We start from the raw sequence: 19,054 nt of genomic DNA, 5'->3' as shown, positions 1-19,054 counted from the left end.
TCATAGAAATAGCTTATAGACATTTACAGACATTTCTTAATCCTGATCACACATGAACATTACTATTTCAAAAGAAAATTTAATTCCGATAATTGCATAATATATAAATTGTTGAAGTTTATTAGAGACATATCGGAATCTTAACTGCAAACAAGCGTAACTTATTCAATGGACGATGCAATTCTGATCTAATATTCTATATAGCTTGAATGGAAAAATGAATTGATTCCCATTTTGAAATTCATAACATGGCAATACATAAAAATTATAAAGTAATCAATGATGCTGAAAAAGACTTATGTAACATTCGTTCTTTTTTCAGTGAGTAAGTAGCAAGTTCAAGTTTGATTAGAGAAGTATTTATAATTCAAACTGCAATGTAATACACGTAATAGCTGTTAGACCAAGAAATTGTTTTCGCTTTCAAACATAACAATAACTAGTATTTACTGATTGGCCGATGACCACGAGAACAATAAACAAATAACTGACACCATATTTGAAGCATAAAACCAGTCTTGTCAAGCTTACACAAGAACACCAACTTGATGTCTGCAGTATATAGCTTAATATAGATTTTCTCTACCTTACACATACATGAATGTTGCTGTTTAAGTCTTCAAAGCAACATAAATGACTGCTTCTTCAAAACATCGATTTTGTAAATCTCAAAGAAATAGCTTATAGACATTTGAAGACATTTCTTAATCCTGATCACACATCAGCATTACTATTTGAAAAGAAAACTTAATTCCGATAATTGCATAATATGTAAATTGTTTGAAACACATCTGAATCATTACAGCAAACAAGCGTAACTTAATTAATGGACGATTCAGTTCTGATCAATTTTTCCATATAACTTTAATGGAAAAAAAAATTAATATCCATTTTGAAATTCATTATATGGCTATACATACAAATTATAAAATAATCAATGATGCTGAAACAGACTAATGTAACATTCTTTTTTTCAGTCCGTAAGTAGCAAGTTCAAGTTTGATTAGAGAAGTATTTATAGTTCAAAATGCAATGCAATACACGTAATAGCTGTTAGAACAAGAAATTGTTTTCGATTTCAAATATTATAATAACTATTATTTACTCATTGACCGTTGACCACGAGCAAAATGAACAAATAATTGACAACATATTTGAAGCATAAAACCAGTCTTGTCCAGCTTACATAAAAACACCAACTTGATGTCTCCCGTATATAACTCAATATAGATTTTCTCTACCTTACACATACATGAATGTTGCTGTTTAAGTCTTGAAAGCAACATCAATGACTGCTTCATCAAAACACCACATTTTGTAAAGCTCATAGAAATGGCTTAAAGACATTTAAAGACATTTCTTAATCCTGATCACACATCAACATTACTATTTCAAAAGACAACTTAATTCCGACAATTGCATAATATATAAAATGTTTGAAGTTCATTAGAGCGGTATGACCACGAGGACAATAAACAAATAACTGACACCATATTTGAAGCATAAAACCAGTCTTGTCAAGCTTACATAAGAACACCAACTTGATGTCTGCAGTATATAGCTCATAGAAATAGCTTATAGACATTTAAAGACATTTCTTAATCATGATCACACATCAAAACTACTGTTTCAAAAGAAAACTTAGTTTCGATAATTGCATAATATATAAATTGTTTGAAGTTCATTATAACACATCGGAATATTTGCTGCAAACAAGCGTAACTTAATTAATGTACGATTCAGTTTTGATCAATTAGTGTATATAGCTTTAATGGAACAAAAATAATATCCATTTTGAAACTCATTGCATAGCAATACATACAAATTATAAAATAATCAATGATGCTGAAACAGACTAATGTAACATTCCTTTTTTTCAGTAAGTAAGTACCAAATTCAAGTTTGATTAGAGAAGTATTTATAATTCAAACTGCAATGCAATACACGTAATAGCTGTTAGAACAAGAAATTGTTTTCGCTTTCAAATATTACAATAACTATTATTTACGTATTTGCCGATGCCCATGAGGACAATAAGCAAATAGCTGACACCATATTTGAAGCATAAAACCAGTCTTGTCAAGCTTACATAAGAACACCAACTTGATGTCTCCCGTATATAACTCAATATAGGTTTTCTCTACCTTACACATACATGAATGTTGCTGTTTAAGTATTCAAAGCAACATAAATGAATGCTTCATCAAAACATCGAATTTTGTAAAGCTCATAGAAATAGCTTAAAGACATTTGAAGACATTTCTTAGTCCTAATCACACATCAGTATTACTATTTCAAAAGAAAACTTAATTCCGATAATTGCATAATATGTTAATTGTTTGAAGTTCATTAGAAACACATCTGAATCATTACTGCAAACAAGCGTAACTTAATTAATGGACGATTCAGTTCTGATCAATTTTTCCATATAGCTTTAATAGAAAAAAAAATAATATCCATTTTGAAATTCATTATATGGCTATACATAAAAATTATAAAATAATCAATGATGCTGAGAAAGACTTATGTAACATTCGTTCTTTTTTCAGTGAGTAAGTAGCAAGTTCAAGTTTGATTAGAGAAGTATTTATAATTCAAACTGCAATGCAATACACGTAATAGCTGTTAGAACAAGAAATTGTTTTCGATTTCAAATATTACAATACTTATTATTTACTCATTGACCGATGACCACGAGGACAATAAACAAATAACTGACACCATATTTGAAGCATAAAACCAGTCTTGTCAAGCTTACATAAGAACACCAACTTGATGTCTGCAGTATATAGCTCAATATAGATTTTCTCCACTTTACACACACATGTATGTTGCTGTTTAAATCTTCAAAGCAACATCAATGACTGCTTCATCAAAACACCACATTTTGTAAAGCTCATAGAAATAGCTTATAGACATTTAAAGACATTTCTTAATCATGATCACACATCAAAACTACTGTTTCAAAAGAAAACTTAATTTCGATAATTGCATAATATATAAATTGTTTGAAGTTCATTAGAAACTCATCGGAATCTTTGCTGCAAACAAGCGTAACTTATTCAATGGACGATTCAATTCTGATCAATTATTCTATATAGCTTGAGTGGAAAATAAATTAATACCTATTTTGAAATTCATTACATAGCAATACATAACAAGTATAAATTAATCAATGATGCTGAAAAAGACTAATGTAACATTCCTTTTTTTTCAGTCTGTAAGTAGCAAGTTCAAGTTTGATTAGAGAAGTATTTATAATTCAAACTGCAATGAAATACACGTAATAGCTGTTAGAACAAGAAATTGTTTTCGCTTTCAAATATTACAATAACTATTATTTACTCATTGGCCGATGACCACGAGGACAATAAACAAATAACTGACAACATATTTAAAGCGTAAAACCAGTCTTGCCAAGCTTACATAAGAAAAACAACTTGATGTCTGCATTATATAGCTTTATATAGATTTTCTCTACTTTACACATACATTTATGTTGCTGTTTAAGTCTTCAAAGCAACATCAATGACTGCTTCATCAACACACCACATTTTGTAAAGCTCATAGAAATAGCTTATAGACATTTAAAGACATTTCTTAATCCTGATCACACATCCACATTACTGTTTCAAAAGAAAACTTAATTCCGATAACTGCATAATATATAAATTGTTTGAAGTTCATAAGAGACATATCGGAATCTTTACTGCAAACAAGCGTAACTTATTCAATGGACGATTCAATTCTGGTCAATTATTCTATATAGCTTGAATGGTAAACAATTAATACCCATTTTTAAATTCAGTACATAGCAATACGTAAAAATTATAAAATAATCAATGATGCTGAAACAGACTAATGTGACATTCCTTTTTTTTAGTCGGTAAGTAGCAAGTTCAAGTTTGATTAGAGAAGTATTTGTAATTCAAACTGCAATGCAATACACGTAATAGCTGTTAGAATAACAAATTGTTTTCCTTTTTAAATATTACAATAACTAGTATATATTCATTGGCCGTTGACCACGTGCAAAATAAAGAAATAACTGACACCAAATTTGAAGCGTAAAATCAGTCTTGTCATGCTTACATCAGAACACCAACTTCATGTCTGCAGTATATAGCTTAATATAGATTTTCTCTACTTTACACATACATGTATGTTGCTGTTTAAGTCTTCAAAGCAACATCAATAACTGCTTCAGCAAAACATCACATTTTGAAAACTTACAGAAATAGCTTAAATACATTCAAAGACATTTCTTTATCCTGATCACACATCAACATAACTATTTAAAAAAAAAACTTAAATCCGATAATTGCATAATCTATAAATTGTTTGAAGTTCATTAGAGACATATCGGAATCTTTACTGCAAACAAACGTAACGTATTCAATGGACGATTCAATTCTGATCAATTATTCTTATTCTTGAATAGAAAAATTAATTAATCAATGAGTCCGAAAATCGTGATGTTTTAAGTCATTGATTGATTATGAGTTTGCTTTACACGACTGTATGTTGCTGTTCAAATCAAATATCCAAGCCGACACAATTGATTGCTTCATCAAAACATCATATTTTTTGTGTTGCATATATTAATGTTTGAAGTTCAATAAAGACGTTTTTGAATTTTTATAATAAACAAGCATAACGTATGTATATGATACACCACTCTATATAGCTTTAATGTCCAATTATTAAATACCCGTTTTGCAATTCATTTCATGGCAATACACACAATTATAGAACTCATCAGGAAGGTGTACAACTAATGTACCAATTTTCTTCTTGAGTGTGTGAGTAGCAATTCACATATGATTGAGAGAAGTATTTATGATTTAGATGCAATGAAATGCAAAAACATAGCTGTTAAATAAAGAAGTTATTTCCCACGTTAAATTGTACAATCATTATTAGTTACATAATCGCCGATGATCATAAGCAAAGCGAACAGAAAGTTGACACTATAGTTGAAGCAGCATGAAAACCTGACTTGTCAAGCATACATAAAAGCAATAACTATTTAGAAATAATTGATGCAAAAGAGAGACCAAAGATACCACAGGAACAGTCAAACTCACGAATCGAAAATAAACCGACAACACTATGGATAAAAATGAAAAATACAAACAGACAAACAATAGTACACATGACACAACATAGAAAATGTAAGCTATACTTTAATGTAGTTTAAACATTGGTTGGCATTATATTCGTGATTATATTTGCCCTAGCGAAAGTGAGGGCTAAAATAACACGAATATAATGCCTATCCATGTTTAACTACAATTAAGTATTGCTTGCATCAATTATTTCGATTCTGAAATAGGACAATTAAGGTAATTTCTATCTCCGATAAGTATAAGTGTAAAAGTGTTCGTATGGACTCTTCCATAAACCTACCTTTTTTGTGTAAAGAAGCAAATGACTGGCACTGTGCTTTTTTTAGAGGGAGGAGTTTGAACAGCCAACATGAACGGTTGTCGTTTCTAGGTCAAATATGTCAATTTCGGAATGCTACTTGTTTCAGTCATAATAAATGAATTAGTAACATCATGTGCACTATTTAAGAGTTTGAAAGTGTTTTAAGGTTAAAGAAACATAATTAGTGAATGACAAGTTGATCAAATTCATTATTCTGAAGTAGTCAATATACGCGTGTGCAAACACATTTTATTGGATTAGTTAGAGCATTGACGCAAGAAACACGTTATATTAAAATTTTATGTAAATTATATTGCTCAATATGGATTGTATCTGCTAAACACAAAAAATGTATTTGGTTGTTATATCAAGGCATTACAAACGATTGATTTAGCAACATATCATCCATGCTAATAGAAATTTATTTCTGGACGTAGATAAAGAGCTTATTTTGTTTTCTCATTTGTGTGTCATTTTTGTGATTAAGATTTAACATTTGGAAAACAAAAGCACAAAAAACAGACCGTAGCTATCACCAGGTCAAATTGCGTTTTCTGCATAGTAAGATGAATATGATCATGATTTAGTATTATCCTCAAAATTAATTACAAAAAAGTATCTAAATGAGAGAGTTTAGTTAAACATATGGTGCAGACACTATTACAAAACGTAATGTTTTACAGGTCACTTCTAATGAGATAAGATTGCAAATATTTAGATCTGCCCTGCAAAGGGCAGTTTCACAAAGCAAAAACAAATGGTTTGATATCACTTGGAGAATGATCTGTTAGGTTTTTTTCTATGTTTTGTCTTCTGTACTATTATTTGTCTGTTTCACTTTTCTTTATAGCCATGGCGTTGTTCGTGTATTTTCTATCTTTGAGTTTGACTCTCTGGTATCTTTCGTCCCTCTTTCAACTTGTAAGAACATTCTTGTTTTAATGTTCCTTTTTTTTCAGTGAAAGCATTAAGTGCGAGATTTGCAGTGGGTAGGTACTATAGTCTTTTAATATATAAAGCCAAGATTTTGCATAAAAAAACAGGATTAGATTTTCATATTTTATTCGTTGTGAAAATCTATCAGTTAACATTTGAACCAATGTTCTAATGAGGATCAGTGAATACCTTATAAAACGGTATCAAATATAAAGAAGAGTAATTTCATCTTTAAAATAACATTAAGTAAAGAACTACAATGTTACTGTACATCCATTGGCATTTTTTTTTGCTAAACGTTTATAAACGGAAGGTGCTTTGATTAATATGTTTAAACAATATAAAGACAAGCAAATGTGTGTTTTTATTTTACATTTTGTTAGTATGACTGCAAAACATAGAAAAACAATTCAATTATTTCCATCATACTATAATTTTATTAAACAAGTATGTTTATGTATTGTAGACGCATGCCATTCATCAAAGAGGTTTAAATGAGTCACGGCAAATGTGTAACCTTTCTCTAAAATATAATCAAGATGTTTCCAATGCTGTTTTGAAATAGTGTAGTAACTGATGAGGAAAGTATGATTCAAATGACAACAAACTTATCTTTGAGTAAATATTTTACTTTTTATTGTATGTTGAATATAATAATTGTTTTTTTCATTTGTTCTGTTAGTTGATAACGTTTGATTTTGTCAGTCTATATAAGGTAATGTGGATTCATTATTATTCGTTGGATACAAATCTTCGTGGATTTGGTGTGTACAGGTAAACCACGAAATTAAATGTTCAACGAATAATAAATTTCCCATAAGCGCGTATGCATTCTTCTGCAAAACCGCGAAATAAAATATCAACGAACATATAAGTGTTTATGAATAAACGAAAATTGATATCATCGAAAATAAATGAATCCGCCGTACATTAAACTTGATATTGCTGTCAGTTGTATATTTGTTTCGTTTAGATCTTAACATTAAACAAAATGCCATATATAAATTTCTATTCATACTATTTTAGTTATAATATTTATATAGAACTGAAACATCGTTTACCCAATTCAAGAGTCTAAACAAGTCATGGAATGGCAACTCGTGCCATTGCAGTGCATGTGCTTGAATTTTAATTTATTATTAATAATACAGCTTTGAAACATAATAATGCTGATTTTTTTGTAATTGTTTGATTAACTTTTTTTATAACTTGCTTTTAGATTAGTGCTCATGCATGTGTATAATATATAGTATTTAAATTAGTGCAACCTAAATGTGCATGAAATGAAGGTTATATGTCTTTTATATTTTAATATTATTATTGTGTACGATTAATTTGTAAATGTATGTATGTGACGGCTATAAAAGCTCAGAGAACTTATGTTTATTTGTTATGTAACTAAATTGAATGTATACATTTTTTGATGCTGTAGATATTGAATTATTGAGTTGTTTTAATAATCTATTTTAAAACAATAGATAACTAAATTAAAAGTATTGCACGTAAAATAAACACATGTGTCTTATTTATTCTGATTTTTTACCAAATACAACAACATGTTATCATACATGTATGCTCGATGAATATAAGAAGGAATAATACATTATCATGAAAACAATACATTTTAACCGACGAAACAATTTGTTTATTATTTAATAAGAAATATGGGCGAAATTGCAGTTTATATATTCTTACATTAACAAAAAGTGTACAGGATTGCAGGTACCATGCAATGCATCTTATAACATGTTTACACATTACGTGATAAAAAAAAAGTAAGTTTGTCGCATTGTTAGACCATACAATTTGATAATTTTGTGTGAGTTTATGCAGGTATAAAATTACTTTGAAGCATTTGCTTGTTGTCCTAATTGATTAGAACCAGTTTGCTTTAAAACCAAGTTTAATCCGCCATTTTTTATATACGAAAATGCCTGTATCAAGTCAAGAATATGACAGTTTTGTCCATTCGCTTGAAGTGTTTGGGCTTTTGATTTTGTAATAAGATAAAGGAATTTCCTTTTTTGAATTAATTATTTTATAGATCGGAGTTCAGTATTTTGTGATTTGGATTTTTTTTTTGGTGAAATCGGATAATGAAATGTTATTTACTCTTTTTGAGACGCAATGACGGATAATTTCAAAAATCAGTCATAAAAAAAATGTATGTAAGACAACAAAGGGACAATCACTTTGAAAACAGATAAATTAAGCATCGAAAACATAAAACAAACTCTTAAAAAACGGGAAACGAGGGGAAAATAAAAAGAAAAAGAAAATTCGTGCCAAGACATATAATATAAGGTAAATACACAAATATCCGTTGTCTTTTAAATTGATACAGTTTTCTACAATAACCTTGCAAATCTCTAATGTGTCGAGGAAAACCTTTTTTTAAGTTAATATATTGGAACAAATGATTGCAAAATACACATAAGTTAAGATTGTCAGCTTGAAACACATCTACTCTCTGTCAAAAGATCTCCAATCAACACGCAAAGTAAATTGAAATACTTTAGTAACGACTGACGTGGATAGTGTTTCATGATTAAGGAAGCAGTTACCAAATAACACCTTATCATATGATTTAAAAAAACACAATCAAATAAGCTAAATTACCCTTTAACTGTTCATACTTATCATTCGAACGCATGAGACGATATTATATGAAGTTAACGTCTTATACACAATATGGTGCCTAATCTAGGTACGATCATCATTGACTAAAAGTTGAAGTAACCTGGTGTTACCCATATTTGCAGTGCTCTTTGAATAGAAGCTTAAACAAGTTTAATAATAAAAAAAAACATGTAATAAAAACGTCATATTAGTCACTGTTGTATTATACAAACTTCATATTTAAGTATTTCACACATCACAAGTAATCAGAATACTATTCACATTAATGACACATGTAATCATGAAGTTAATAGTTTTATATCAATACACAGAGTAAGGATGATTGAATGGGCGACAACTCTCTGTAATAGACCGAAAATGACACAGCTATAGGTCACCGTACGGTTTTAAAGGTCAATAGCGGAATCTTTAAACAGGCTATAAAGCAGTCGAAGAATTCTTAAATCATATTTAAAACTATACTGAAAATGCCGATATAATCATGTTAGTATTATAAAACATACGATAACCACTTCATTGACCATATTGATTACACGATAAATCATAACAGTATTTGCAATGATAATACAAGTACTCCTTTTACTATTTGCATTGATGAAACAAACATAATTTCAACAAGGGTATGGTTTTTTGAAGTGAGCATCAACATAACATACTTTCAGAAATGTCAAATTTCCGAATGTACATAAAAATTATTTACTTGTATGCATAATTTTAAATGATAAGACACATTTTAAAACTATAATATTTTCGTATTTTATTGTATTTTATTCTAATTAAAATATTATTTGCATTAAAAAATAACAACAGTTGTAAAAATACTTGTGTTGATCTTTACTAGATAACCATTTATTCTTAATACTGAATACTTCACATGTTAAATTAACAAAACAAAAACAGAATGCACAATGTACTGTTACACGAAATCACAAAATATTTAGATATAATATGTTTTCAAAGGCAATCATTTTTTAATATTCATGCAACATTTAAACTTAAAATGTAGAAATACTGTTTTATAGCATTCGTTCACCAGTATTAAAAAAGGAACCTCAAAGATGCTTATACAAATGTCGTACGTGTGGGTTAGTAATTCGAATCAACTTGTCTTTCATATTATTATACGTACAAAACAAATAAAATACAAAATAACAAGATACCGCTATTTGTTCAAGCTACAAATGATTGAAATGAATGAGAAATTAAACAAACCGTGCACAATATATAATAAAGTATAGTATGATATAAAACTATAGTCATTGTATACCTACGTTTGACGTAGTATTGTTCATGTATCGCTTTACAGTTACTACACCAATCAAATGTAAATGTGCGAATAGTCAAAAAAGACTTTGTTAAGACAATTTTTAGATCGTGGTTTGATGATTTTATCCGGTTCAATGGTTGTTTCATTGGAAGATTTTTCAAAGTTTGAAATTGTTTATTTATAAAGGTTAAGATCAATGTGAAATATTTTCTCAAAGATTGATTTTTGCGATTTTTTTTAACCTAGACAATTTGTTAAATAGTCAAAATAGGGTTGTTAACAGTATTTTAAATTATAACTAGTAAAAGACACCATGCAGACAAAAAAATAGAACACCGTAAGCAATTGTTACATAGCAATCGTTTTTTATTTTTTTTGGAAGGCGGGGAAAGGGGTAATACCGAATATAAAGAGATCGACAATGGTCGTCTGATTAGAATAATCGAAGAAACAAATTGAATAGGACTTAAACAAAATGTTTATTTTAATTCTTTATTAAAAGGCACATAACCTTTTATTCAAAGTTCTAAATGTTTTATTTGACTAGATATTGTTAATTACATTGCTTTACTATAGGACATGACTATTTACAAAATTATATATATATATATATACCAATAAAGGGACTTAAAATGTACAATTGTTGAAGACCTGAAAAGAACACTAAAACCCCCCAAAGGAAAACATAAACATTAATGCACAAGGAGAAATTGGGAAGGTATTACAATAACATATCTAAGAACATTTGAAATGCTAAACCGATTTTAAAAGTGTTTTTTTAAAGATAAAATACGCTCAAGCTGTTTTCCTTACACAACATTCAGTATGGACGTTGTGATAATTGTAAGTTTCGATTGAAAAATGATGATTCTGAATTACTCAGACAAAAAAAGAGGAAATTCCTTGGACACCTATATTACTAGTTCAATATGTAGAATTGGTTTTTGACAAACGATCTTACACACATGTCGGTATTTTTGAAGAAAACAAAATATATAGAACTTTAAACTAACTGCGTAGTAGACGTAAACGTTTTTTTTAAAGTTTTATTTTACAGAAATTACTCCCTCATACATTAGTAATTGTAATATGTTTGATATCTTTTTTTGCCCATTACTAAAAAAAGAAGACATTACTCTATTCAATAAGTATGTAGACAGAAGTAAATAGATTGCAAAAGAAAACACGGTCTTCAGACATAGACATGATAGAGTAGTAAACAGATATTCAAATCTGTTTTATAGAATATGTTATATCAAATAGGTATCAGTCAAATTCAATTAATTGTATTCATTCTTGTTTAAGGCATGAGGAAACTAAACCACGTTACATCTTGTAAGTATTTATATTTCTACAAGCAAATAACAATATTAAGGTTTATTTTTTTTCTTAAAACAAAATGCGAAACAGCTGTGCCTTCTATTTACATGGGCCTTTGTTTTATTTTGTTACACCGATAAGTATTCGTAATCTGCTTTATAACAGTAAAAAGTAACAGTAAAATAACTTGTAGTATTTCTTCACTCTTTATAGAAAGAGAGACACCTGATATTAACCGATGTTAAGATTTCATAAATACACTAAGAACATCCATACTTAAAACAAAAACTAATCGGATCCATGTTAAACATTTGCATATACTGAATTTTGATTTGAGTTTGATCGAGTCCTTTGTTCAAAATCAAACCCTCTTGTCATCGATGTAGTTGCAGGACTGTGTGAAGCTACTACATCATTTTACTCACCCGATGGACATTCAAATCTTCCAATTAACTTAATCCGTAATCCCTAATGAGAATATGGTGTTACATCCACATACACATACAAAAATATCATTGATGATGGTGAATAAACTAAAGTAACATTTTTTTTTTCAGTGAGTAAGTAACAAGGGCAAGTTTGATTAAGATAAGTACTGTATTTATAATTCAAGCTCTAATGCAATGCAATACATGGAATATATATAGCAGTCATTATTATATACTCGTTGGCTGTGCTTACCACTAGCACAACGAACAGAAAACTGACACCGCAGTTGAAACACAAATCAAATACAGTAGAACAAAAACTTTGATCTCGACAGTATACGGCTCAATATTTTTGTCTCTACTTAAGACATATATGGATGTTGCTGTTCAAGTATTCAAGGCAACATAGATATCTGCTAAGCTCTTAAATATAGAAATCAATTTCCGGTTTGAAGATTGCAATCGTTATTGTTTACTCATCGACCGTTGACCACTAGCCAAACGAACGGAAATTGATACAATATTTGAAGCATACAACCTCTCTTGTCAAACATATATAAGAGCAACAACTATAATGTTCGAAATATATGGCTCATAACGGGTGCTCACTACAAGCCACATACATGTATGTGACTGTTCAAGCCGCAAAGGCAAATGCAATTACTTATTTATCAACCCACCATATTTTATAAATTACAAATGCAAATTGAAATAGCTTGGTATTAACAAACTACTTGGCTGGTGGTACCCTTGGGAAAATAAATCTCCACCAGCATTGGTATCGACCCAGTGGTTGCAAATAAACTCATTATAGATACTAGGATTACAACTTTATATTGACGCCAGATGCGCGTTTCGTCTACATAAGACTCATCAGTGACGCTGGAATCAAAACATGTTTTAAAAAGGCCATATAAAGTACGAAGTTGAAGAGCATTTAGGACCAAAAATTCCTAAAGTTTTACCAAATACAGGTACGGTAATCTATTCCTGAGGAAGAAAAGCCTTAGTTTTTCAAAAATTCAAAGTTAATTTATAATTATGAACATATCGATAAAAAATCAAGTCAACACAGAAGTGCTAACTAGTTGTCTGGTGATACCCTAGAGGAAATAAATCTCCACAAGCAGTGGCAGCGACCCAGTGGTTGCAAATAAACTCATCATAAATACCAGGATAAAAATTTTAAATGTACGCCAGACGTGCGTTTCGTCTATATAAGACTCATAACAAACAAGCATTAACTGTTCTATATAGCTTTAATGTCTTAAATTAAATAACCATTTTGCATTGCATGATATGACAATACACAAAATTATGTTATCCATTAATGACGGTGTAAAATCTCATGTAACCATTTTTTTTTAAATTTCAGTCCGTAAGTAGCAAGTTCAAGTTTGATTTAGAGAAGTATATAGAGTTGAAACTGCAATACAATACACATAAGTAACTGTTAAATAAGGACATTATTTTCCCTTTCAAATATTACAATGATTATCATTATTATTAATTGATTGTTGACCACCACGAGCAAAACGAACAAAACAATGACATCATATTTGGAGCATAAAATTAGTCTTGTCACGCATATAAAAGAGGAAAAACTATGATGTCTACAGTATATGGCTCACTATGCTTTTTCTCTCTACATGAAACAAAGATGCAAGTTGTTGTTCCAGTCGTCAAGGCAACAACAATCATTGATCCATCAAAACATCATATTTTACATTTTTCTGAAGGTATATAAAGAGCGCATAGCAATTTTTTGTATTTGTTTGTTTAAGAAGAGGGGCAAACAATGCAAAGCGGGACAGTCAAACTGCATCCTATTATTATGGCTTTTTCGAGAAAAAGATCAAACTTTCAAAAAAAGAGTCAAATTGAGTTTTCGGCAGAGTAAGATAATTACCCTGATTCAATATTATCCTCTAAACTTAAAGAGTGTTAATGAGAAAATACAAAAACATATATAGTGCATAACGTACAATGTAATGCTTTATAAGTCATTACTTATATAGTAAGATTAAAAATACACGTATATCTCTCCTACAAATGTCATATACTGCACAAAGCCAAAACAAATATATTTGAGATCAATTGGACAAATCTGTAGATTGATTGAAGGTCAGTAAGCTTTTAAAGTAGCGTTTTGTTTATGAACTTTCTTAAAAATATATCTTAATAGTTAGATAACGCAGCAAAAAAAAATCTATGTTGAGCCACGAAAAGACAAGATAACTGTTCATGGCGGAGAAATCGAACTTCGTGAAATCATTGTAATATGCATGTTGTACTTTATGGTCTGTTAAAATATGTTAAAATATCTAAAAAGTACAGTCTACCAGCAGCAATACTAAGTTTCAAATTTGAAGAAAGAATACACATGCCATTCAGTACGTCCTGCTTAATAAGTTGGTATATGAAAATCCAAAATGTCCAATGATCTATAATGTATTTATTAAATATGCAAACATTCATTGAAGCAATCTGAATGTTTGATATCCCATAAAATGAAGGTTCATTTTTTTTTAAATCGAAAATAAAAACATGCATTTACATACACTTTGGAGTTTAGTATGGCGTTCATTATCACCGAACTAGATTATATTTTTGTTTAGGGGCCAGCTGAAGGACGCCTCCGTGTGCGGGAATTTCTCGCTGCATTGAAGACCTGTTGGTGACCTTCTGTTGTTGTCTGTTCTATGGTCGGGTAGTTGTCTCTTTGACACATTCCCCATTTTCATTGTCAATTTTATGCATACATGTTAACATACACGGAATTTTATGAAATATAGATTGATGTGCATCAACAATGTAACATTTTCTACTTTTTCTGATACCTGCTGTAAAATAGTTCCACCAGAGTTTTAATATTCCTAAAATGTTTGTATTCAAATGGATGCCATGCAATATTTTAAACGGTACGAAAAGTAAAATTACTGTTGATGGGGTTATTTAATTACTAGTATTTATTTCAATATATATGATTTTATTCTGTTGTTGTCATTTCTAATGATGTTTCTGTCAACCATTTAGAAAACTGGCAACATGTCAGGGACAAATAGGGAGACATTCGATACCAAAGTGTGTTCTAACATTAAATGTTGCCTTGTAAACAATGCGCAATGTTTAATCATTCCTTGCTTCTTTCAAAACACTGCACGACGGAACAATAAATCTGAACCTATAAAACAAACAGTGATGTACTTATATAAGTTATCGTTATCGTTGTACCAGCATATGATTTTGCAATCTACAATTGTCTTTTTATCGAATACCAATCTACAAAATGTAAGTGGATAAACAAGTAAGTTGGTCAACAAATATTTCATATTGTTTTTGTTTTATTTACATATTTTGTTTCAGTTTCTGTACACGTCATTACACTGAGCTGGTTAGAATCTGAATTGTTTAGTATCGCTAAAATAAGAACAAACTTGTATTGAATGTTTATAATTTCTATTAATTTTTAGTGACGTATGGTGCGACAAGTGCCATAAGTAAGTATTCTACATATTCAACGCAAATAATTTCCATCAAATAAAAAAAAGGTTATTAAACTATCATATCACTAACACGTAATCGCTCGTTGTGAAAAGCGTTTATATAGAAAGTAAACGATGTTTTTAAAAAAAATATTCTAACGAGGTTCAAGGAATGATATCAACTATAAAGGAGAGTAATTTCAATTTTTGAAGAACATACTTTTTCGTTCATTGACATTTTAATGTGTTCTGTGTTATATATATCATCTAAAAAATATCTGTTCATATGTCTTGATAACCGTAAGCCAAGATACAGTTTACATATTCTGTTGTTGAATAATATGTTTCAACTGTTTTTTTTTTATTTTTTATCTTGAATTCCTTAAGAAATTTGCTAAAAAATTGTAAAAAGAAAGTGCTGTAATAAGTATGCTCAAAACAAACAAAAAGCAAATAGTGTAGAGTTGTGTAGTATGAATTATGAATACAGAATGAAGTACTAAAATATTTCCAACATAATTTCATTTTTTAAACGTGTACATTTATATATTACAGAAAGATGCCCTATATCAAAAACGTTTAAAGCAGTAGAGAAAACAGAATAATATTTATCCAAAAATATAATCAACATGTTTTCGATAATGTATGAAATAGTGTTGTAACTGATGAGAAAACTATAATTCCAATGACAAAACAACTTATCATTTAGTACATGTAACTTTTTGGTTGAATATAACACGTAAAATATATTACATAATACACTTACTGTAATTAACAATGATCAATATAATTGTTTATAATTGCTGTAGAATTTGAATTAAAACGTTGATGAGTTTTTTGTTTTAAATATCAAATCAATAGCAATAAATAACTGCAATCAATATGGCGTAAACTGTCGGTTTTATGCTGATGTTTGCTAAATATTATGTATTATATGTTTTATGTAAAGGTGTTTGGCTGATTGTGGATGTTTTTTTTTAACGTAACATTGTCAATTTATTATCGGCTAATGCATTTGAATGTCCCTTTGGAATCTGTATCATTGTTCATCATGTTATGTACAAATCAATTAATGAAAAGTAAAATGTTAAGCAACACCTGAAAACTTCTGATTTAAAGACTCATTTAAATGTTCGATTACGCCAAATCCGTCCGTTGCATGGTGTTACGGTAAAACAGCTTAACCTTATACTACCGGTAAAATCAATTGAAAAGGGTCGATTGCATCAGATTGAAAAGGGTCGATTGCATCAGATTGAAAAGGGTCGATTGCATCAGATTGAAAAGGGTCGATTGCATCAGATTGAAAAAGGAACAAAGCGCACACAGAATTAAACATTTGTTGAATATAAAACCATCGATTTTATTTTCTATGCATTGTTTTTTTTTCCGTTCTATACAGTACAAGGACAAATCAAATGCATATTTGGATATGCATATATCTATAAACAAAGTTTATACTTTCATAGTATTTGCCATGTTCATGTTCAACTAATGAAGAAGCATTTGATTCCGTTTTAATTACTTTTGGATATCAAAACAACGACGACTGCATTACAAAACACATTTCTGCGTCTTACGAATGCCCCAAAAAGTATAACGAATGATCAACATACCTCATTAACATCATGATGAATATGATATTGTTTTATTTTTGTTTCTTCTATTATTTTCTTTAGATCTTGCATTATATTGATATATTTTTTAAGAAAAAACAGCTCCAAAAAATGAAACGAATACATACCGGTCATATGGTTAGCGTTATGGAGATGATAACATAATCATCGTCTGGAAAAAAGGTTTTACATGTACGGAACCAGCTCACTGAGCCATGCTCTTTATTGTACTTGAACTGAACTAGTATTACTGCAGGTGACATAGTTAAGCCCAGTAGTCAGCAATTAGGTGATTACATGAATATCAATTATATGGTCATTTTCATAAATTCACTATTCACAAAACTCAGACTTTTAAAAAAAAAATGAGGATTTTTTAATCCCAGGCATATATTACCTTAGCCGTATTAGGCAACATCTTTTTGAAGTGTGGATCTACAATGCTCTTCAATATTTTACTTGTTTGGCTGGTTTTTATCTGAGAGTCACTGATAAGCCTTATACACCATTGGGTCGTTGCCACTGCTGGTGCGCGGATCGTCCCAGAGGGTGTCATAAGCCCAGTAGTTAGTTCTTTGACATGAATATCAGTTATATTGTTATTTTTATAAATTTCCTATTCACAAAACTTTGGATTTTCCGAAAAACTACAGATTTTCTTCTCCCAGGCAACCCTAAGCCAAATTTTGCACACGTTTTTGGAATTTTGGGTTCTTTTTGCTCCTCATTTTTTGTACTTGTTGGCTTTATAACCATTTTGATATGCTCTTCACTGATGAGTCTTATGTAGACGACCAACATGTCTTGTGTATTAAATTATAATCCCGATACTTTTGATAACTATTAAGCCTTGTTAACTCGGTACCTACATGAATTAGCAATTAACATGTGTATAGCATTTTAAGAGTTTTAAAAACTGCTTTTAAATGTTCGTTTACAAAGGTTTTGGGGACATACACTTATGAGAAAAAATCTATTATAACAAATTGCTCTTCGAAATGTAGATCATAAAAATGACCAAGTTTAAAAGTAAATATATATATACATGTTGAAAACATTCGCGGACGTCTTTTTTACGATCACCATGTGTTAAATATGTATACTGGTATTTTCAACGTATTGAAATAGACTGTCGTTTACGAATCATCAATACGCTTTCCGTTAATAACATTTGGAAGATCCAAGACATATTTAGAATGTTACTTACGTTCGTATGTAGTCTGTGTTTACAAAGTCAGATAACCTTGATGTATTGAATTCAGTTTTTTAATATCTAGTGTCATTATAATCATTATTATTTTAGTATTACTATTTTTATTACTTAAAGCAGATTGAAAGGGATATATGCTTGTCTATATATGAATAAACGTATACACATACGTGGCGCCAGAATAGTTATTCTTCGAAAATACTTTATATACCAAGGCAGTACATTGTTTTATCAATGTATATTAAGATTGACAAGGCTCAAACCAGAGTCGATGAACCAACTTTGCTGCTACTCCGAACAAGACATTACAGAGCGATGTATTTTCTTACAAACATATTTACTTATGTACACCCGGTAATGCATTACTACTGATCTAAACATGTTAAATGAAAGAGTAAGTATATGTACGGTTCGGGTCTGTATACATCAATTTATCATACAATACATTAAAAGTACAGACCAACCTTGGTATCTGATTGAACGTTCTTACTCTTAGTATTAAAAAAAAAATGTCGACCATTGGGATTGTGGCTTGTTAAGACACTGTTTTCAAGAAAAGCACGTGAACAAAATTAACAGTCACAATTATCTTTTAAGCAATCTTTATACAGTGTCATACGTACATAATTAACCCCAAGTATGAAACGATACATACACATCTCTTTAAACGTCAAGCGTCAATTATGGTATACGTTGCGGGAGATAAAGGTAACAATGTTAAA

The 19,054-nt window shown here is 29.8% G+C and overlaps 2 long non-coding RNA genes across 2 annotated transcripts; both read left to right on the top strand.

Annotated features, from left to right (window-relative positions):
- Window positions 1-868: 868 nt before the first annotated feature.
- LOC139498387 (uncharacterized) lies at window positions 869-7,891 on the top strand. The gene is made up of 2 exons (XR_011657917.1): window positions 869-6,419; window positions 6,833-7,891. It is a non-coding gene; the product is annotated as an uncharacterized lncRNA (long non-coding RNA).
- Window positions 7,892-10,007: 2,116 nt separating this feature from the next.
- LOC139498389 (uncharacterized) lies at window positions 10,008-16,223 on the top strand. The gene is made up of 4 exons (XR_011657920.1): window positions 10,008-10,091; window positions 11,579-11,608; window positions 12,151-15,521; window positions 16,062-16,223. It is a non-coding gene; the product is annotated as an uncharacterized lncRNA (long non-coding RNA).
- The last annotated feature ends 2,831 nt before the right edge of the window (window positions 16,224-19,054 follow it).

This window comes from Mytilus edulis, chromosome 12 (assembly GCF_963676685.1).
Source record: "Mytilus edulis chromosome 12, xbMytEdul2.2, whole genome shotgun sequence".
Lineage (NCBI taxonomy): Eukaryota > Metazoa > Mollusca > Bivalvia > Mytilida > Mytilidae > Mytilus > Mytilus edulis.
The sequence above is the reverse complement of the archived record's forward strand: the minus strand, read 5'-3'. Positions and strand labels throughout refer to the sequence as shown.